This window comes from Scyliorhinus torazame, chromosome 3 (genome assembly GCF_047496885.1).
Source record: "Scyliorhinus torazame isolate Kashiwa2021f chromosome 3, sScyTor2.1, whole genome shotgun sequence".
NCBI classification, from domain to species: Eukaryota; Metazoa; Chordata; class Chondrichthyes; order Carcharhiniformes; family Scyliorhinidae; genus Scyliorhinus; species Scyliorhinus torazame.
In genome coordinates, this window is record NC_092709.1 from 192,426,827 (window position 1) to 192,449,859 (window position 23,033).

The window sequence follows — 23,033 nt, forward strand, 5'->3', positions numbered from 1 at the left end:
CCACAACCCAATGATGTGAAGGGTAGGTGAATTGGCCACGCTAAATTGTTCCTTAATTGGAAAAAATGAATTGGGTACCCTAAAAAAAAAATTATTTTAAATTATCAGCAAAATTAGGAAAGATTTTGTCGACAGTGCTATGAGGCAGCACTTACTCATCGATACTCTGTTTAGGTTCTGCCAGAACTGTTTGGCTCTAGAACCTGGACCAAACATGGACAATAGAGGCATATTCCAGAGGTGAGATGAAAGTGACGGTCTTGCCATCATGGAATTATTTGACTGAATCAAGCATCAAGGCGCCTTTATAAAATCAGGAGAAATCTCTCTAATGGTTGGAGTCATACCTGGCACAAAGGAAGATGGTTGTTCTTTTTGAAGGCCAATCATCTTGGCTCCAGGGCATCACTGTACGAGTTCCTCAGGGCAATATTCTAGGCTCAAGCGCCTTCAGCTGCTTCATCAATGATCTTCCCTCCATTATAAGGTCATAAACAGCGCAGCTCGCTCATGATTGCATAGCGTTCAATTCCATTCGCAGCTCCTTAGATAATGAAGCAGTCTGTGCCCCACACATGGATAACTTTGGGCTCATACATGGCATCATACAAGTGCCTGGCAATGACTATTGTTCTGACCCATAACATTTAAATAAAAATCAGCAATCAAAGTTATTTACTGAAAGAACAAAGCTAAAAGATTCCATGAATTAAAAAAAATGAATTTTACTATACAAGAGTCAAACAAGGCAAACACAACAGGCAGGATTGTATCATTTTCTTACATAGTGTGGTAGCAGGCAGAAAAAGTATGTTAAAGCCACCAGCCTCAATTGTAGTTTTCTCCTCCATATATTAGAGAGATAGACAAAAAATTGGAAGGCGCGGGTCCGATGATGACACGTTGATGATGTGATGCATCCCCTCCCCACTCAACATTCCCCCTGGCAATTTCCCCTACCACTGACCCCCACTGCCCCCTAGCAGCTAACAGCTCAAGGCTAATGAAGATTTCTAACTCCATGGTGTCTTCCAAGTTGTATGGTTGCTAATGCATTTTGCAGACACTTCAGTAAAAAGTGTGATGCATCTCCCTGACATACCGCAAGGGTAGAGTAACTTTCATAAATCAACTACACATCACATGAATGTAAGGCTTACGAAGGGAAGTGAAAACTGAGTGGGAGCATGGATCACTGCTGCAATAACAGGGTACATAGATGCATCTGCACAATGCTTTAAAATGACTACACCATTCTCCTGAATAGCAAATGTATGTACAGAGGAGCAGTATATTAACAGTGATTGAACTACTATGACCCAGAAGTGATTTCACAGCTTCTTATTTTTTCTAACCCCACAGGCACTTCTAGGTGCATCCTGATATCTGCAGTAAGAGGTGGGGGCAGTCTGCTGACTGGTACATCCTGTTGTCTTTGATGAGTTTGGCAGTTGTCCTCAAGAGGATTGGGGCCAGAAGGCTCTGGCCTTCTTTGGTTGTGGGGCAGGTGCATCCTACTCAGTTTGTGCAGCTGCAGATGATGGCGTTACTGGCAGCGAGGATTGGGATCAGTTGGACTCTCTGAAAGCTAACTGCCTGTTTGGCTCCAGCAATCCATCTGCTGATCTGTCTCCCTGTGGGTACCCGATGGACTTTGCTTGGCTTAGTGAAGAGAAAGGGCATCTGTAGGGAGATCAAGATGCCCTGGCCCTCTCTCACCTAGCCACTGATGGATCTCCTCACCAATATTTAAAGGGATGGTGTACAGGTTTACAAGGCGGATGCCACCAATCACATGGGGACCTTGAGATGCTCATGTATCCGAGCCACAACATCAGGGACATGGATGGGCTCCTCCATCTTTTGCTCTAGTCTGTTGACTGCCTCTCACAACTCGACCTGATTTTCTGCCATATTTCTTAGTATCTCCAGCATGTATGACATGGTTCTTTTAGCATCTCATCATCAGACTCGGACTCAGCAGGTGCCTGTTCTCCAGCACTCCTCTGAGTGCCAGAGACAAGGGCTGTCACTGCCTCTGACTGCTTTGAAGACGTGTCAGTCAGGTGTCTGCTAGAATATGAGCCCGAGCCTACTCTATGTCTAGGACTCACCGGGGTGTGTGTCTCTGAGCTAGTTGAGGGTACAGGCAAATGCAGTAATGGGTCCTACGGGCGCCTCATCAAAGGTTATTGAGTAAAATAAAATCCCATTGTGCAGTGTATAATGTATTGGTATGGATTGAAGATTGGCTAGATACAGGAAACAGTGATTTGGCATAAATGGAACTGGTTTAGCACGGTGGGCTAAACAGCTAGCTTGTAATGCAGAACATGGCCAGCAGCGCGGGTTCAATTCCCGTACCGGCCGACCCGAACAGGTGCCGGAATGTGGCGACCACGGGCTTTTCACAGTAACTTCATTGAAGTCTACTTGTGACAATAAGCGGTTATTATTATTATTTTCTGGTTGGCAGGATGTGACATGTGGTGTACCACAAAGATCAATGCTGGGGTCTCAACTCTTTACAATTATATAAATGATATGGATGAAGGGACTAATGGTATGGTTGCTAAACTTGCTGATTACACAAAAATAGGTAAGAAGGTAAGTTGCGAAGAGGACCTAAGGACACTACAAAATGCTATAGATAGATTAGACTAGTAGGCAAAGAACTGGCAAATGGGGTATATTGTGGGCAAATGCGAACATTTTAAAAATATATAAATTTAGAGTACCCAATTAATTTTTTCCAATTAAGGGGCAATTTAGCGTGGCCAATCCACCTATCCTGCACATCTTTGGGTTGTAGGGGCGAAACCCACGCACACACGGGGAGAACATGCAAACTCCACACCGTCAGTGACCCAGAGCCGGGATCGAACCTGGGACCTCGGCGCCGTGAGGCAGCAATGCTAACCACTGTGCCACCCTGCTGCCCTGGCAAATGTGAACTGGGGCGAGATTCTCCGACCCCCCCACCGGGTCGGAGAATCGCCGGGGGCTGGCGTGAATCCCACCCCCGCCAGTTGCCGAATTCTCCGGCACCGGATATTCGGCGGGGGCGGGAATCGCGCCGCGCCGGTTGGCGGGCCCCCCACCCCGCGATTCTCCGGCCCGGATGGGCCAAAGTCCCGCTGCTAGAATGCCTGTCCCGCCGGCGTGGATTAAACCACCTACCTTACCATCGGGACAAGGTGGCGCGGGCGGGCTCCGGGATCCTGGGGGGGGCGCGGGGCGATCTGGCCCCGGGGGGGTGCCCCCACGGTGGCCTGGCCCGCGATCGGGGTCCACCGATCCGCGGGCGGGCCTGTGCCGTGGGGGCACACTTTTCCTTCCGCCTTCGCCACGGTCTCCACCATGGCGGAGGCGGAAGAGACTCCCTCCACAGCGCATGCGAGGGGATGCCGTGAGCAGCCGCTAACACTCCCGCGCATGCGCTGCCCGGCAATGTCATTTCCGCGCCAGCTGGTAGGGCACTTCCGCCAGCTGGCGGGGTGGAAATCGGTCTGGCGTGGGCCTAGCCCCTCAAGGTTGGGGCTCGGCCCCCCAAGATGCGGAGGATTCCGCACCTTTGGGGCGGCGCGATGCCTGACTGATTAACGCCGTTTGTGGCGCCGGTCGGCAGACATCGCGCCGATACCGGAGAATTTCGCCCCTTGTCTATTTTGGCAGGAAGAATAAAAAAGATGCATATTATCTAAATGGTTAGAGATTGCAGAGCTCTGAGATGCAGAGGGATCTGGATGCCTGACTGCATGAATCGTAGTTTACGGTTGTCTGCTCTACCCGTCAATGGAGAGCCATTTCTCACAGCAGCATGTCGGGAACAACATTGTAATATGGCCAGAATTCTCCGGTTGTTGGGATTCTCTTTTCCTGCTAGCAGCGCACCCCCACCCTTGGGTTATCCAGTGGCGTGGGGTGGATTCAATGGAAAACCCCATTGACAAGCGATGGGAAGAGAGAATCCCGCCACCGGCGAACAGCATGTCGCCAAGAAACATGTGGCTGGGGAACTGGAGAATCTCACCATTTACATCTCATTATAAGCCCTGCTCACCGGAATCCCTCCATGCTGGATCGTCTGGGAATGTCGACATGCAAATAGAGTGACGTGTTTCCCAACAATATATCAGCAACGTGCACCTGGTGACCTGTGCTTTGCTCGTGACTCCAAGATTAGTTCATACTTTACATCAAGCAGCACTCGCAGAAATCAGCACCAGGCTTCGCAGGCAGCTCCACATCTTGTTCAGGGGATGTCATAGTCAAGTCTTTACTTGCCAGACCAGTGGTAAAGCAGGGGTAGCTTTTTATGGGCTGCAAGGTTAGTGCCGTCCTGGGGAAAGGGGGAAATTGTCCTCAGGCAAGGGAAGGGATTGCAGGGAAAGGGCTGTACTGGAGGGCACGGGTGGGGAAGATTGCACTTCGACACATAACAGGGAGCAGAGTGCAGGGGTTTAACATTCTCAGCACCAGGATGTGGAGAGGGAATGTTACAGATTGACATGAACCACTTGGGACCAGAATGAGAGGAGCGCTGAGTGAGGAAGCACTTTGATTTATAGTACTGGGCTTGCAAAGACTGTCCTTGACCCAGTCCAATGAGGGGGAAAGGCCTGTCAGTCCAGTCTCAGCCATGCCCAGCATACTATCTGCAGGCCATTGGCATAACATCACACACCGTCATACTGAGCTGCAGGTGGCACACTCAGTTGGGGAGGCACCTGCAGCCTACTGGTGGAGAAAATGCATTGTGGGCATATCCACGTGTGGGGGGAAGATATGTTTAACTGTACAAGTGGCCTGTAGATGGGGAAGGATGAGGGCCAAATGGGATACAGGCACATCTACATCCACCTCAAAATGTTCAGGGATGAAGCTGAATATGCACCATAAATACCATAGGATCAAAGAATATAGCGGGAGGACTGAGAGGTCTATGAGGAATGGAAACCTGAACATGAAGCTCCTCTGGGACGATGGGATTGGTTAACATACTATCGCAGGGAGAGTCAAAGCTGGTCTGGTAATGAGGGTACGGCACCACCATCTTCCAACCTGCAACAATGGTGCAGCACAAAATTACGTTGAGGAGAATCTGGTGAGGGCTGTGTGGGTGGGCTGGTTGGAGTGCATGCATTGGTTGGGGGGGTCAATTAGAAGGGCACCCAATAGAACTGTGTAGTCCCTAGTGAAGAGAGAGGCACAACTGAGACATGTTAGGAGCCTTTCAATGACAGTACAGAGAATCAGGAAAGTGAAGCAATGGTGCCCATTCATGCAAGACTAATCCCGCAGAGTAGTACCAATCAATGGCCGGAATTTTCTGGTTGTTGCGATTCACTTTTCCTGTCGGCAGGGCATCCATGCCGTCGGTGTCCCCGACGGTGTGGGGTGGTTACAAAGGGAAATACCATAGACAAGTAGTGGGAGTATAGAATTCTGCTTCCAGCAAATGCGTACCGCCGAGAAATACGTGGCTGACAGACAGGAGAATCCCGCCCAATATCTTTATTTTAACCCGTTGTTCGCAGCATTGAAATTCTACAGCATAATAACAAACTCCAGAGCAATTGGGTTACTGGGCAAACTCCAGAAGCCTGGTAGAAAGTCATGCTGGATGGTTCACTGAAGACAAGTCTTAGGACTCCCTCAAATAATCTTAATTTTCTGATTAAACATTTACCCCCATGTTTATTCCAAAGAGTATATTATTAGAGTGCAGTGAATGAGGTTTGCAGTTCATCCAAGTACGTGGCCAAAGCAATGTCTTCGCAATCAGTCATGTTGAGGGGTGAGGTGGGGTTGGTGCACATGGAAAATCTTAATACGCAACCTGCACTGGTCATCATTTCATAGGCGAGGACACACCAACATCGGAACAAAGCTCTTGAACCCACATTCTTTGACAAGTTATTGACAAGAAGAAGACCTTGGGAGTCTAATGCTAAATCTTGTCTGTTTTTCATTGAAACTGCAGAGAGGAGACCTTTAGGAAGGTGGAGCCTGGATTTATTGCTGCCTGCCATATCGGCCCTCCTCTGGCTGCAGGGGATGAGGCTCGGAGAGACGTCGTGCATAGGTGGCTCGCAAGACCGAGTGTCTATAGAACTCGCATCTCTCATCTGCAGGTGAGCGGGAACCTGTGGTGTCGACAGCTCTGCAGGTCGAGGGATCCGGTTGATCATATTCACCACATTCTACAGAAATTGGTGCCATGGCGACTGGGAGAGCATCAATTGCCAGTGGCTATGAAAATAATGGTCTCTCTGAACTTCTAGATCTATGGCCCTTTCCAGAGTTCCTCTGGGGATCTCTGTTGGATTTTTCAAGTGGACACTCAGAAGTGCATTCACGAGCTCACAGATGCCCTTTTTGCCTAGCCCACAATTACGTCAACTTTGACAGAGAACAAGCAAGCCAGGATGTCCTGGAATCATTGTTGTGAATGTCGTCTATATTCCCTCCAATGTCTTCATATCTTTCCTCAAGGTTGCAGTACTCCAGACTAGGCCTAACAAGTTCAATATTACCTCCTTACTCTTCAACACAACGCCCCTATTAATAAAGCCTATGATAATATATGCTTTTATAGTATGCCTATATGTGATACTTTATGCTCTCTCAATGTGCCCTGGTATTTTCAATAAATTATGTACATGTACACCTGTGGTAAATCACTGTATTGTATTGTACTGTTGTATTGTTACATGCCTGGGCTTGTCCCTGCTGGCTCCCAACCACTGTTGTATATATGTGTATTGTGGTAAACTGCCACTGTATTATATGTAATGTGGTAAACCACTGCCTGCTGGCTCGTGCCTCCCCGCGGGCTCGGTATAAAGGTGGCTAGATTCCGCCAATGTCTCAGTTCAGAATCCGAGGCAAGGAGGCTTTCCGTTTAATTTATTAAAGCCTCAGTTACGTTCACTACTCGTTTTGTGTTAATTGATGGCACATCAATTTAATAACCTAAACATCTAAGATGAATTCATCGCTCAAGCCTGATCGCCTGAAGTTGGACCCACAGGCAGCCGACGCCACTACAACATTCGAGCACTGGCTAAGCTGCTTCGAAGCATACCTCGGATCCTCCACCGAATACTTCACCGATCTCCAAAAGAAGCAGATCCTCAACGCACGGGTGAGTCCGCAAGCTTTCCTTCTCATCAGGAACTCCCCCTCGTATACGGAGGCGATAATGCTGCTAAAGGGACAATATGCAAAGTCTGTAAACGAGGTGTATGCTAGGCACCTTCTTGCCACGAGACGACAACGCCCTGGGGAATCACTAGCAGAATTCCTGCGTGCCTTGAGGGTACTCAGCCGGAACAGGCTGTATCGGCTACCCAACACGTGGAGCTGTTGATCAGAGACGCCTATGTCGCAGGCATGAAATCGAACTACATCACCAGCGATTGCTATAAGGGGGTACACTCGGCCTCCCAGAGACAGTGCAGCTCTCAGACTCGCTGGAGGTGGCCTTCCAGAACATGGAGGCCTACACCTCCGACCACGTGCACCCTCGTGGACCTCTTGGGCGCCGACACCATCCGACTCGAGTGCGGCGCAAGCCTGTGCCACGCAGCAGCCCGCCAACGGCGGAAGCCCGAAGTGCTACTTTTGCGGCCAGGGTAAGCATCCCAGACAACCCTGCCCTGCACGGAACGTGACTTGCAACGGGTGTGGGAGAAAGGGCCGCTTTGCGAAAGCCTGCCAGGCCCGATCTCTACCTAAAACTCCTAGGCCCAGCAGCGCTGCCTGCTGCCTGTCGGGGCTGCCCCCAGCTGCCGTGCCACCCGCCATGTGCGACCCGTGGGTGCCGCCATCTTCACTGCCATCTTCGATTTCGCCCGCCACGCACGACCCATGGGGGCGGCCATCTTTGACGCCATCTTGTACTCCAGCTGCCACACGCGACCTATGGGGGCTGCCACCTTTGACGCCATCTCCGATGCCACCCACCATGTACGACCCATGGGGGCTGCCATCTTGGGACCACTCCGCAGCCTCCTGGGAGCCCTGCTCACATGGTCTTACGCTGGCCGCCGCTCCCTCAGGCCGGCCTACCCATCACCTTCCGAAGCTCGCCTCCATCACGCTCGACCAGTCCCGGCCTCATCGCCTCACAAAATCTACGAAGACCGTCCGGATCAATGGGCATGAGACGGCTTGCCTTTTCGGCTCTGGGAGCACAGACAGCTTCATACACCCAGATACGGTAAGGCACTGCTCCCTCCCCATCCTACCCATGACCCAGAAAATCTCCCTGGCTTCCGGATCACATTCAGTAGAAATCCGGGGGTACTGTGTCGCAACCCTTATGATATAAGGCATAGAGTACACTAACTTTAAACTCTACGTCCTTCCCCATCTCTGCGCTGCCCTATTACTGGGGCTCGACTTCCAGTGCCACCTCCAAAGCCTTACTTTAAAGTTCGGTGGACCCTGCCCCCCTCACCGTCTGTAGCCTCGCGACACGTAAGGTCGCCCCACCCTCGCTCTTCGCTAACCTCACCCCGGACTGTAAGCCCGTCGCTACTAGGGGCAGATGATATAGTGCCCGGGACAGGGCCTTTATCAGGTCGGAGGTCCAGCGACACCTACGAGAGGCTAGTACCAGCCCTTGGAGAGCCCAAGTGGTGGTCATCAAGACTGGGGAGAAGCACCGGATGGTCATTGACTATAGTCAGACCATCAATCGGTACACGCAGCTCGATGCATACCCCCTCCCCCGCATATCTGACATGGTCATCCAGGTTGCGCAGTATCGAGTCTTCTCCACAGTTGACTTGAAGTCCGCATACCACCAGCTCCCTATCTGCCCAGAGGACCGTCAAGACACTGCCTTCGAGGCAGATGGCCGCCTCTACCACTTCCTCAGGGTTCCCTTCAGCGTCACCAATGGAGTCTCGGTCTTCCAACGAGAAATGGACCGAATGGTTGACCAGTATGGGCTGCGGGCCACGTTCCCGTACTTAGATAATGTCACCATCTGTGGCCATGATCAGCAGGACCATAACGAAAACCTCCGGCACTTTATTCACATCGCTAAACTCCTGAACCTCACCTACAATAAGGAAAAATGCGTTTTCCGCACAACCCGCCTAGCCATCCTTCGCTACGTGTGGAAAACGGAGTCCTAGGGCCTGACCCCGACCGCATGCGTCCCCTCCTGGAACTCCCCCTCCCCCACTGCCCAAGACCCTGAAGAGATGCCTGGGGTTCTTCTCTTACTATGCCCAGTGGGTCCCCAATTATGTGGACAAGGTCCGTCCACTCATTAAATCCACCATTTTTCCCCTGACGACAGGCCCGCCTGGCGTTCAACCGCATCAAGGCAGATATTGCCAAAGCCGCAATGCACGCTGTGGACGAGTCCATTCCGTTACAGGTGGAGAGCGATGCATCGGACTTTGCCCTGGCCGCTACCCTCAACCAGGCGGGCCGGCCCTTGGCTTTCTTCTCCCGCACCCTCCATGTCTCCGAAATTCAACACTCCTTCGTCGAAAAGGAAGCCCAAGCCATTGTAGAAGCTGTGTGACATTGGAGGCATTACCTGGCCCGCAGGCGGTTCACTCTCCTCACTGACCAACGGTCGGTTGCCTTCATGGTTAATAACACACAGCGGGGCAAAATCAAGAACGACAGGATTCTGAGGTGGAGGATCGAGCTCTCCACCTACAACTACGATATCTTGTATCGACCTGGGAAGCTCAATGAGCCCCCAGATGCCCTATCCCACGGTACATGTGCCGGCGCACAAGTAGACTGACTCCGGGCCCTGCACAATGACCTCTGTCACCCGGGGTCACCCGAATTTTTTACTTTATCAAGGCTCGCAACCTGCCTTACTCCATCGAGGAGGTCAGGACTGTGATCAGGGACAGCCAGGTCTGCGCGGTGTGCAAGCCGCACTTCTATCGGCCAGACAGAGCGCACCTGGTAAAGGCCTCGCGCCCCTTTGAGCGCCTCAGCATCGATTTCAAAAGGCCCCCTCCCCTCCACGGATCGTAACGTGTACTTCCTCAACATTGTTGACGAATACTCAAGATTCCCCTTTGCCATCCCATGCCCTGACATGACCTCTGCCACCATCATCAAGGCCCTGCACAGTCTTTTCACCTTGTTGGGGTTCCCCACCTGTATCCACAGTGATCGGGGTTCCTCCTTCATGAGCGACGAGTTGCGTCAGTTCCTGCTCAGCAAGCCCATCGCCTCCAGCAGGACGACCAGCTACAACCCCCGAGGCAACGGACAGATGGAGAGGGAGAACGTGACGGTCTGGAAGGCCGTCCACCTGGCCCTACGGTCTAGAAGTCTCCCAGTCTCCCGCTGGCAGGAAGTCCTCTCCGATGCTCTCCACTACATCCGGTCGCTCCTGTGCACTGCCACCAATGAGACCCCTCACAAACATATGTTTGCCTTCCACAGGAAGTCCACCTCCGGGGTCTCGCTCCTGTCCTGGCTGTCAGTCCCAGGGCCCGTCCTCCTCCGGAAGCATGCGAGGAGCCAAGAATCAGATCCCCTCGTCGAGGAGGTCATCTCTGATGCCAATCCACAATATGCCTACGTGGCACATCATGACGGGTGACAGGACACAGTCTCCCTCCGGGATTTGGCACCTGCAGGTTCCCCAGTGACCATCACCACCGCCCCCGATCCTACACCATCTCCCTCCACCACTACCCAGCTACTTCAAGGTCTGGCACCTGCAGGCCCACCGCCGGCCATCACCACCACCACCACCCCCGCCCACACACCGCCCCCCCTCCACCAACTCAACTACTGGGTGAAGAAGAGGACAACACGCTCCTGGACGTGCAGGTCTCGACACCGGTGCCAACACAGCCGGGACTGAGGCGATCACAGCGGAAGGTCAAGGCCCCCGACAGACTTGATCTTTAAACCCACTTCACCCCCGCTGGACTCTTTTTTTTTAACAGGGGTGAATGTGGTAAACCACTGTATTGTATTGTACCGTTGTATTATTACATGCCTGGGCTTGTCCCTGCTGGCTCCGTGTGGTAGTCACCACTGTTTGTATACTATGTATATGAGAGGTAATACGGTAAGGCTCCAGTGCTACAGGTACAGGGGTAGATCCCTGCCTGCTGGCTCCACCCAGTAGGCGGAGTATAAATGTGTGTGCTCACCGAGCTGCAGCCATTTCAGCAGCAGCTGCAGAAGTCAACACATCTCAGCTTAATAAAGCCTCGATTACTCTCTACTCTCGTCTCGTCGTAATTGATAGTGCATCACTACGAACTACTGTAGTATATAATATGTGTATTGTGGTAAACTGCCACTGTATTATATGTAATGTGGTAATCCACTGCCTGTTGCCTCCGCCTCCCCTCGGGCTCGGTATAAAGGTGGCTCGTCTCTGCCGCTGCCTCAGTTTGGGATCCGAGGCCAGGAGGCTTTCTGTTTAGTTTATTACGTTCAGTTACGTTCACTACTCATTTTGTGTTCATTGATGGCACATCAAAACCCCAGTCCATTTGTTCCTGCACCTCCTTTAGAGTTTCTACCTTTATTTTATACTCTGTCTCCATTGTAGTTCTGTCAAAATGAATTACCTCACACTTCTCTGCATTGAGCCTCATTTGTGAGTTGTCTTCCCAATCCATCAACACGTCTATTGTTATTACATCCTGGGCTAGTATACAGTCAATGCCAGGCCTACAGGCCCCAAGACATGTGAATTAACCAACAGTTTGTATAAAATTCCTGAAATATTACAGTCACCAGTTGTAAGTTGAAACATAATTTACTGTTTATTTATAACAGAAAATAAGACAAACTATGGCTTCAATGTTGAATTCCTTGAAGGATGTTGCCCTCCCAGAATGCTGACTGTTCGAAGCCACTGATGTACAGTTGGTGATGGTCTTCTGGCAGAAATATTAATTCAGCACTCACAATTCTAGGCTTTATTCTGGAGAGTCGCTTTAGTGTTTGTTAAACTGGGCCTTCAGGTCCAGGTTTCATCCAGGGCTCTCTCTTCCTGTAGAGTCATCAGATTTATCATTAGCCCCTGCCCGTGGGCTGACTTTACTTTTCTGCAGTCTGAGCAAAACCATTTCTATACTTGCTGGAGCAAGAGGGGAGTCCTTTAACTGGAATTTTAAAGAGAATTTATCATAGCAGGGAAAGAAAATCAGAGATGCTTCTTCCAGCCTCTGAACTCAAAGCGAAACTGAAAAAACTCAGCGTTACTGGAGAGAGAGACGTTCCAGAGAAATCAGAACCAATCACCACAGGCTATTGGCAAAGCCCTCCATGTTCAGCCAGTTCATTGGCCAAGTCCATCTATCTGAGTTATCTTTCATGTCAGTCAAATCGTTCTGGAATCTGCTTGTTAAATTAAAGTCAGCACTGTCCTCTGGAATCTGTTGGTTTGAACCAAAGACAGCTTCATGCAAACTGCTTTGCTTTAAGGTCACAGGTCAATCTCTGATTTAAACGAGCCCAGGCTTCTGCTCGATTTAAAGGCGCAGTTCCATCGATCCTCCTTGGATCAACAGGTAAGATGATAATAGCAAGAATAAAAATGAAAGAAAGGAGAAAACAGTGAACCAACAGGGTTTAAACAAGGGGATACTTACACCATGCCCTTTTGAAGTTCAAGACTATTCTTATCACAATTGACAGTATTTCCAATCTTCATATCATCTGCAAATGTTGAAATCACACTCAGAACACCACAGCCTAGATCAGGAAGAGTAAGAGTTCCAACTCTGACCCCATCATAGATCATCGTGGCTTTCTGCGAACTGCACAGCTTGGCATTGCATAAGAACAGGGAAGACTTGGCAGATGACTAGATGGATGAGCTGCAAGTTTCCTCCGATGAGGAGGATCTTAAAGGGGTTGAGGGTGATGAGCTTGAGAGAAGAGCTGAGGCTGCAAGAGAAGAGGCCATAGCATGGACCAAATGAGGCAGGTGTGCACGTGAGGCCCTCATTGGCACCAAATTCCACCAGCAGGATGACATGTTGCAGTGAGTACCCTCTTGGACAAGTCCTCTCTATCATGAACCAGCATGAGCACCAGCATTGCTATTACTTTCACCTCGCCCATGCACATCAATATGAGTGGATACTTACACATCAGGCTCACATTGTCCTATACCCTTTGAAGGACGATGAAGCCTCAGGATATTTTGCCCTTGGTGAGATGAGGTGCTAACTGGAGGAAGGGGCCCAGGCAGTAAACATCAGAAGGTGCTGCTCTACAAGCATCTCTTCAGCATCCCAGTCGCAATGACAGCCACGGTCCTCGTAGTTCTGATTTCTCTGGAACGCCTCTCTCCCCAGATAAGTGGGCTCGTAGCTGTACGCCTTCAATCTGTCAAGGTTCCCAAAGAGATCCATCTCAAGCAAAGAAAAAACACACTCTGTGTAACACTGATATTGAATCAGATAATTCTGAGTCTCACATGGGACAAGGCAACCAATGATGTTCCGCTGCTGTGAATCCATTTATAGATGACTCAGTCATCTGTGCTGCATTCTTACCAATCACTCTGACATCTGCACTCACAGAGCTGAGGGCAACAGGTACTTGGCAGAGGTGCCGATGAAAGAAAGTGAAGATAGACTACTTAGTAAAAAAACATGACAGTGCACTCACAACCATGTTGACTGAGGGATGAGCTGGTGCAGGATCATGTGGGTGTTTACCACCATCCTCACCATAGCCACAGGGGTGGTCCATGTTCTCTCCAGTGTTATTTTTAAATAAAATGGAAACCTTGCTGTCACTGACTCCCAAGCCAGAGCAGTGAGGTTAGTGGACCTCCTGCAGTCGGAGTGGAGATACACGACATCATGGTGAGGCTCCTTGGCACCCAGCTGGCATTCAAGGGAGGTGTCACTGCACTTGGGAGCTGTTATCTTCTTGGCTTTGGGGCCATATTTGTGTTGTGCAGCAGTCCTGGGCTGCATAGATTGAGACAGGTATGCACGGGCGCATTTTAAAAATGGTGCTCGGAGTGAGGAAGCGCTGAGGTCATGACATGGCGGGCCAGTATAAGGTCGTCCACTCACAATCGGCACATTTCCCATGAGTACATAATTATTCAGGTGGAAAACAGATGATACGCCACGAAATCCTGCCTTTGCAACCAACAGGAAAACTGCCATTTATCACGCCAGCTCCCACATTTAGCGCAATGCTAGGAAAATCCCACCGCACAGCTGGAGTACTGCGTACAGTATTGGTCTCCTTATTTAAGGAAAATGTAAATGCACTGGACGCATTCAGAGAAGGTGTGCTACATTAAAACCTTGAATGCGCAGTTGCCTTAGGAGGAGAGGCTGGACATGCTAGGCTTGTATCTGTTCGAGTTTAAAAGAGTAAGAGGTGATTTGATTGAGACATAGTCAGGTCCTGAGTCATTTTGACAAGGTGGATGTGAAAAGGATGTTTTGTCTTCTGGGAGAATAGAGAACATGAGGCAGGTGTTTCAAGATAAAGGGCCACCCATTTAAAATAGAAATCAGGAAATGAATGTTCCCGCAGAGGGTTGTAATACTTTGGAATTCTCTTCCTCAAAAGGTAGTTGAGGCAGAGTCTTTGAATATCTTTAAGGCAGAAGTAGACAGATCCTTGCTAAGCAAGGGGGTGAAATGATATTGCGGACAGGCAGGAATGTGAAGTTGAAGTTAAAATTAGATCAGCCATGACCTTATTAAGTGGTGGAGCAGGCTCGAGATGTCAAATGGCCTACTCCTGCTCCTAATTCGTATGTATATACATCTTCTTCTAATAGCTCCCCAGCTTCTTTGTCTGAGGTGGCCTGGGGCTTATGTTGGGTCTAGAGGTGCGTCTTGACCTGTTGGTGCCTGTGAGAGAGAAAAGATAGATTTAGTTCACGAACAAACTGAATACAACATTGCAATTCACTCACTGAGAATGTCAGGATGTGATTAACTCATGGAGGGCTCATCCATGCTGGCTTGCCAGGAGTACCCAATCTCTCCTTCCCCAAAGGAGTGGCCCCTATCCTCCCCTGCCAACTAGGTGACATCCTCCTCAAATATTGTTCTCCCCACAATGTCAGCCCTTCTTCCTCAGTGTCTTGTTTTTAATGTTGCAGGGTGATCGCACCATGGCTGTAAACTAACTTTGCTACTAACACATTTTCAGAACATGAACACACAAACTGTGCGGCATCTGCAACCTTGCTACAATCTTTTCTTGTAGGTGCAATTAGGTCTGTGACCTCCTTAGGTCAGGTGACCCCCATATAGTATAGCATGTACCGTATTATATTTAATACTGGAAATACTACCACAATCACCCTATTATCATGACATTTTTTTTAAAACAAAAAAACTAGGTTATGTTGGAACAGCATCGGCTGCGAGCATAGCCTACTCAAGCACATAAGTTCTCTTATTTATTCTTTTACACTCTGTTTGGATCAATATGTTTTGTCTTTTACCTACCTATGTGTCCCTGCTTTTTTCACAGTTATTTTGTTGGATATTCTGAATGGTGACAGAGATGATTTTGAAGGAAAACAGGCCTTTCCCAGTTTTGTGTCATTTTCACTTCTTAGATATTTTTTCAGGACCCTCAGGTTTTGTCTGGTTATCTATTGTTTCACTGGTTGATTCTGGTTCTTGATCTTCAGTGAGTGACACTTTCTGGTTCAAAGCAGGGTCACATTGCATTTGTTTTCCATAGGAAATTCCGGTTTCTCCTGTACTCTTGTCCATTTGTATTCTACACGATATAAGATCTTGGTTCTCCTGAGATTCCTGTGACACAGCAGGATTTCAGTTCCCTTCCAGGATGCAACAGAAGACTCCAGAAGGAGGCTAACAAAAGACCCCATAAGGAGGCCAATGAAAACACTAAATGACAAGGAACAAATGATTCCCAGAGGGAGGGCATCAAATAACCAAATGGAGGACAACAAGAGAAATGCGGAATGGAAACAAGTCAGCATTTCATCAGGGACCGATCTGGCCAAAAGTGAAGCCAAAAGGGTTGACGTTGAAATAAATGGAAATGAAGGGTCCATTTGTGAAATGCCTTTATTCAGGAAGAACATGATGAATTCCCCTTGGAAAAAATGCAGAAATTAAAGATCTCAAAAGAAACTAGGAATTATTAGCGAACAGTCTAGAACAGTTTAGAACTCTGTAAGCAGCTAGCCTGTATGGTGAGTGGTGAGCAACACCATTCAAGGCCATACATGGAACTGAAAATAATTAAAGCCTTGTTTCCGGCAGCTGAGGTGGCTCATCATTGGCCGCTGGCGGGATCTTCTAGTACCCTTGATGTCCATGGAGTTTTGCATGTCTCGCCAGTCCCACCACTGGGGAACCCGCTGCAGGGGGTCATCTTCGGCGGGGCTGGAAGATCCCACAATCAGGGAGGGCCTCAAAATCCCACCCAGGCTGTTGGAAGTGAATTAAACCCAACAATGGAGATACTCATGGACAGAGCTCAGTTTGATGGTCAACCTGAAATAAACTGGGGGAGATTCTCTCATCCCTATGACCTGTACCTCACAGTGATGGGCAGTGATAAGAAAGACCTGCAGGTACAATCTTCCATTTTTCTTCATGTGGCAGGGGAAGAAGACTGAGAAGTTTATAACACATTCACATTTGAAAGTGCTGAGGAATGAAATGACTTGCAAGAAATAATGGTAAAATTTGAAGCTGACTGCAGCCCTAAGAAAGATGCAATTCTTTTCCATGTACGCAAGATAGTGACAACATGTGTCAGTATGTAGCTGGGCCGGGAAAACTGACTAAATTATGTGAATTTGGAGATCTTAAAGAATCACTTATCCAAGATAGAATAACCTGCGCGATCACAAATGATTCCATGCAAGCAAGAACAGCTTTTGGGAGAAGTGGATTTTATGCAGGAGAAAGCAATAAATATCTGCAGAGTGGCAGAGATAACAAAATGGCAGATTAAACAGATATTGGAAAATGAGAAATCACACGCAGTCAAGCAGTTGTATGCAGTTAAACAAAAACAGAACTGGGGAAAAACAATTGGGCAGCCTTGAGATAAAAATAATAATACAATGTTAAATATGGAACAGAGCACTGACCACTTAGGGTCCAGCCTACAGAAAGCAGTGTAAGAATTGTAGTAAAATAAATCACTTTGTTAAGATGTGTAAATTGATGAAAGTGCCCATGGTTACAGACGCAGACACTGAATCTAAACTTTTCATTGCAGTAACAGCAAATTCTAGAGAAGACAAATGGAAAGTTGGTTTAAAATTGCCAATATGCTGATGAATTTCAAGCTTGGCACCAGTACACAAATCAATGTCATTCCAATCAGTCTGTTTGGTAAGCTAAGTAAAGGAAAATAGCAAACTAAAACAAAAGTGAAACTGTCTACCTACACAGGTGAAGAATTGCTGTGGAAGGCCAATGCACACTTAAAGTGAACGACACAAAACACTCTCAAGCACTTCCATTTACAATGGTGAAAAATGATACAATATCAAGACTTGGAATCAAAGCTTGTGGAAATCTGAAGCTAATCAGGAGAATAATGACTCAATACGTACTGGGTGAGTACAAAGTGGTGTCCAAGGGGATTTGTTGCCAAAATGGAGAACAGATGATCAAGATTGACGAAACTGTGACATCCGAAATACACCCGGCCAGGAAAGTGCTAGTAAGAGAGAGACCGACTGAAAGCGGAGTTGGATAGAATGGAGAAACTTCACATCCTCAAGAAAATTGAAGAACCGACCAAGTGGGTTAATCTCATTGTAATTGTCGAAATATCAGATGGGAATCTGTGAGTCTGTGTGTATCCCAGAGATTTAAACCAGGTAGTACAAAAGAGTATTATCAGTTGCCCACAGTAAAAGAGATCACATGTAAGCTAGCTGATGTTAAACACTATTCAGTCTTAGATGCGAGTTCAGGTTTCTGGCAGGTCAAGCTGGATGCAGCTATTTCTGTACCATAATTAGAGTTTTATGCTTACCTTTTGATATTAATTCAGCTCCTGAGGTGTTCCACAGAACATTGTGACAACTATTTGAAGGGTTAGAGGGCATGGAAACCTACATCGACGATGTGCTGGTTGGGAAGCCACACAAGAAGAACTTGAACACACAACCTCACAGTATCGGCAGCCTTGTTACAATCTTTTCCTACATGTGCTATCTGACCTTTGAACCCAGGTGAGATGACCCCATGTAGTACAGTGTACCATATTGTACTTAAAACTGGAGGCACTACCCCAATCACTGTATTACCATGACACTCTGGCTTAGGACCTCTCCCTCATGTTGTGCGCAAACTTGGCTGATTGTGTGGGATCCCTGAGCAATGTAACCCTTTGAGTGCATAATGTTATTATGAGAGTGTAAGATTTGAGTAAGCAGAAGGTTGACTTACTCTGGCAGATTGGATGGGATCATTTATCTTCTTTCTGCTTTGGATATTTCTAGGGTGGTTACCTGGTGTGCTACTGCCCCTGCAATCCTCTCCCAGGCTGGCGAGGTGAGGTTGATGGGCTTCCTAGAGCCAAAGCTGTGGTAGAGGATATCCCAGTGTTGCCACATATCATTGATGAGCACATCCATAGAGTCACTGTTGAACTTTGGAGCAGCTCACCTATTTAATGTAGTAATTTCAAAATGTCTTCTTCTCAATGCTGGGCTGGAAAGAGTGAGGGTGGCATTTAAATATTCCACCCAGACCTTTGAGCCCATCAGGTGCTGGTGGAGTGGATGGATCCGTTCCCAATTCACCCATGATTTGGAGAGAAACTCGCATTTGCATAAATAATGAGCATCTGAGTGCAAAATCGAGTGCGATTTCTCACCACGTCGCTCAATGGGAAATGTCTACAGAACCCACCCACCACGGAACATGGTTACAAAAATGGAACATTCTACTCTGCGTTTCTGAAAGCCTACATTTAATTTTAAGTGTTTTCAGTTGCTAAACAATTCTAAATGACTCCATCTGATACAGGTCTGCATTGAAAGTGTTTATCTATGTAAGTAAGGTTCTAGCTTACCTCTAAGTTTCACCTTAACATTCACCTGCAGAGGAGTTCTACTTTATACAATGCTGTATTTTTCCCTCAAGAATAAAAAAAATGGTTGACAGACTATTTTTTATTTTTAATTAAATTTAGACTACCAAATTTTTTCCAATTAAGGGGCAATTTAGCGTGGTCAATCCACCTACCCTGCACATCTTTGGGTTGTGGGAGCGAAACTGAGCAGGGGATAATGTGCAAACTCCACATGGACAGTGACCCAGAGTCGGGATCGAACCCGAGACCTCGGCGCCGTGGGGCAGCAGTGCTAACCATTGCACCACCGTGCTGCCCTACATTTGACAGGCTCTGAAGGGACATCCGACGTCAGACAATGTGGAGAAAATAAAGATTCACTTGACTGCTCTGGGCGGAGTGCTCTCTAGGTTGGTAGATTTTCCTCTTGAGACCCAGTGGTAGTTTGTTTTTGATTCAATGCTTGGGGAGGAAAAATAAGCAAAACATTAAATTGTAGCATTAACAGTACCTTGGTGCAAACAGTTACAAAATATCAGTGCTGTTTGCCTATTGGACTTTCCTGACCAAGAGTGGCATGTACACTCAGGAAGCACTTGGGATATTGTATGCCCACATTCTATGATTTTCCCATCTTTTTAAAATTCATGTGTACTCTGCCCAAGGCAGGTCCATGGCTCAATGTCTGCAGATGCTTCATCATGACCTGCTTCCTTGGTAGTTTTTGGCAGTGGTGATTTGCCATTGCCTTCCTCGATCAGGAGCAGGTCAAGAATACCGGTCCAAAGTCTATCTCAGCTGGAATGGGAAGCAAACCAGTGCTATTCCAAGCCACACGCTAGCCATCTAACCAACTGAGTTAATCTGTCTCCAGTGGACAGAAAATCAGATGCTTCAGACCCAGGATTTCCTAGACCAACGCGTTCTGCAAATAGTGCTTTTCATAACTTAAAAATCAGTTGTGGGGATAGCAATGAGCAATGATTCTACACCTGATCAAAGTGATGCAGGAAGCATGCACTCTTTGTCCTTCCTGCTTACTGCGATGATTATTGTGCAAATCCAACAATGAAGGCACTGCTGAATGGTTATTGCTGTCACAAACTACCTAGTGCAGATTCTTCACTACTAATTCCCTCACCAAGATAGTGATGAATATGGCTTGCACCAGAATTGAACTTGCATGGTGCAGACATTATTTTAGTACCAAAATGGCACCTTTTGTTCGGAAACTACGCGCACTATGGAGCCAAATTTTGCATCAGTACAATTTATATTAATATTCAAGTCAGGTAACACTGGAAATAACTGTGCTATTTTTAACAACGTTCCACTAAGAAACAGTTATTAGCCTTCTGGTAGAAATGGTAACATTTCAGGGTTACTAGCCGGTCTTCAAGCTGAAGTATGTATGTTTCTGACATGATAGATTCTGTTGCTAGTGTTATGGTTTTGGCTGTTCCTCACTGATAAGCTATAAACATCAAACCTCCTGCATCATCGCCCAAGAAGATAGGCTCATTTAACCTCTGCTGCCTGCAAATTATATATCCTCAATTATATGAAACAAAGGAGAGCATCATTTATAAGCATTAACCAGTTCGAGCTGCATGTGACAGCGACAGCACCCAGCCAATCATGTACTTTCTGTTGAGCCTCAAGCACTATGTTACAACTAGAATATTTGCAGGACCTTCTTTGAGCTTTGTAAATTTGAGAATCATATGATACATTGGTGTAATTAAACAGAGAGTTTATGTAGTGCTTGGAAATTGTGTAGAATTTGGGATTTTTGTTTCCATTGGCTCTGAGTTTGGAAATGTTCCATTCCCACACATCCTTCGCAATACACCTTCATGGGAAAATTAATCATCAGTTTGAATCACTTTCTTTGGAGTTAAATGATTAAAGCTGGTTGTTGATGCTCACCGCATCGCTGAAGCATATCCGTTTGGGAAATATTTTACTTTTCTTATACTCTGTCATTTAATGTAAGTAAACTAAAGTTACCATAGTCCCAGATGACCAGAGGCTGCTTTCCCCTATGAGGGGGAGAGTTGACTGGTGGTGATTTAACCTGAGGATCACCACACCTCAGGCAAAGGGCAACATTAAGGTGGGGACTTCATGAATAACCTCAGCCGATACGGGAATTGAACCCACGCTGTTGGCCTCGCTCTGCATCACAAACCAGCACTCCAGCCAACTGAGACGTCTGTCTGTCAAAAGTTTTATCCCACCTGTGACCATTCCTGTAGTGGTTAGGGCTTGAAAATTCAACCTAATGCCATGGTTCCCTCACCCTTGCGACCTCTTCCAAGTAGCACTCACAAATCGCTCACAAGATCATTGGCACTGATTCTGTCCTAAAAATGTGTCACAATATGTGGATATTGTAAAGCACATAAAGGGTTAATGTGATGTTACTACCCTAGTCACTAGGTGGTGCTATAGAGCAACCATATAAATATCTCATGCCCCTTGACTTCTGGGAGATAGATGGAGATACATGGAGAGAATGGAAGAGAGCAAGACAGAGTAGTTGTGGATAGTTGAACTAACAGTATAGTTAATAGTGTAGACGTGGAGTGTAATCTTTACTTAACTAATTCCTTAGTAATATGTTCAAATCTAATTCAGTGCAGTGTAATAAAGTAGATTTGTTTATTAAACACAGCTTGCTGTTCTTTGTTAGCACTACAACCTTCACCATCCTGAAAGAACTAAAACAAAGAACACAACACAATGTACTTGGCTTGTACAGGTCTCAGCCCTCCGCAACTGATCCTAGGAAAAGAGAATTGGATTATCTGAAGAGAAATCATTTGCCAGGGCTAGGGGGAAAGGACAGGGGAGTGGGACGAGACGAGTTGCTTTTGCAAAGAGATGGCATGCTCAGAACAGGCTAAATGTCTCTTTTGATCTCGGCAATTCTGTGACTTGATACCTGTAACCTCTAGCATGAGAATGTTACCATAAGCAAAGTCAGTGTAACACTGTGTTGCTCTTCACTTTGACTTAGACCAGCAACCATTGTGTGCTGGGTCACGTTTCTGATATTTCTTATCTAATGCCATTCTGTTTTACACCGCATAACATTCCTCTGAAGATAAAGGATCAAATCTTCAGATTTGTAAGCAATACAGATATGATCCCATATTGCTGGTTAAAAATATGGATACATCAAGTAAATATGCAGAGTGGGGATGGGAGCACTTCCTGACTGACAGCTGTAACTTTGAAGGAAGAATGGCAAAGCCCCAGAGAAACATCACAAACAAAAAAGCAAGGAAAGGAAATATCAAAAGATTAGATTAAAATCTTAATGGCATAAAGAGTGCAAATGTAATCAAAATGGTTCAAATGGATTTTAAGAACATGAATACATAACGCAATTTAAGTATAACATACATAAATTAAATTATTCCAAAATGCAATATTACAGCATTAATCGGCACACTAAAAATTGCACTATCCCAAAATAAAAATCAAGCATCAAATAATTTGCAGACTGTAGAAGTTTCCACGACTGATATTGAAAATATAGTAACAGGTAATGCCTTTCAATTTAATGTAATGTATATGTAAAGATGTTTTATAATTCTGCCCATTATTTTCATTTAAAAATATTCAAATTTATTTCCATATTTCCTCTATTTTGAAAGATGATGATAACTTAGGGTAAAATCATATCAAATTGCTCTCTCACTATAACCATTAATTATTCATTTCAGCTAAACAAAAAGCCTTTCTCAGCACTTACAAGTTCCACTGAGCAGTGTATCACATGTTTTTTTTAATGGCATACACTCAGTGCTGAACAGTATTGTGACACAATGGTGGGGAGTTCAACGATGGCCTGGATTTTCATCTTTGAGATGGGACTCAGGAGTCAGGAGATTTTCTGCCATTGCAGTCCAGCCTCTGGCCCAAACAAGGCTACTAATGTTAGTTTCATTTGTCAGAGGCAGTGAAAGCTTGGATTCAGGTCTGTC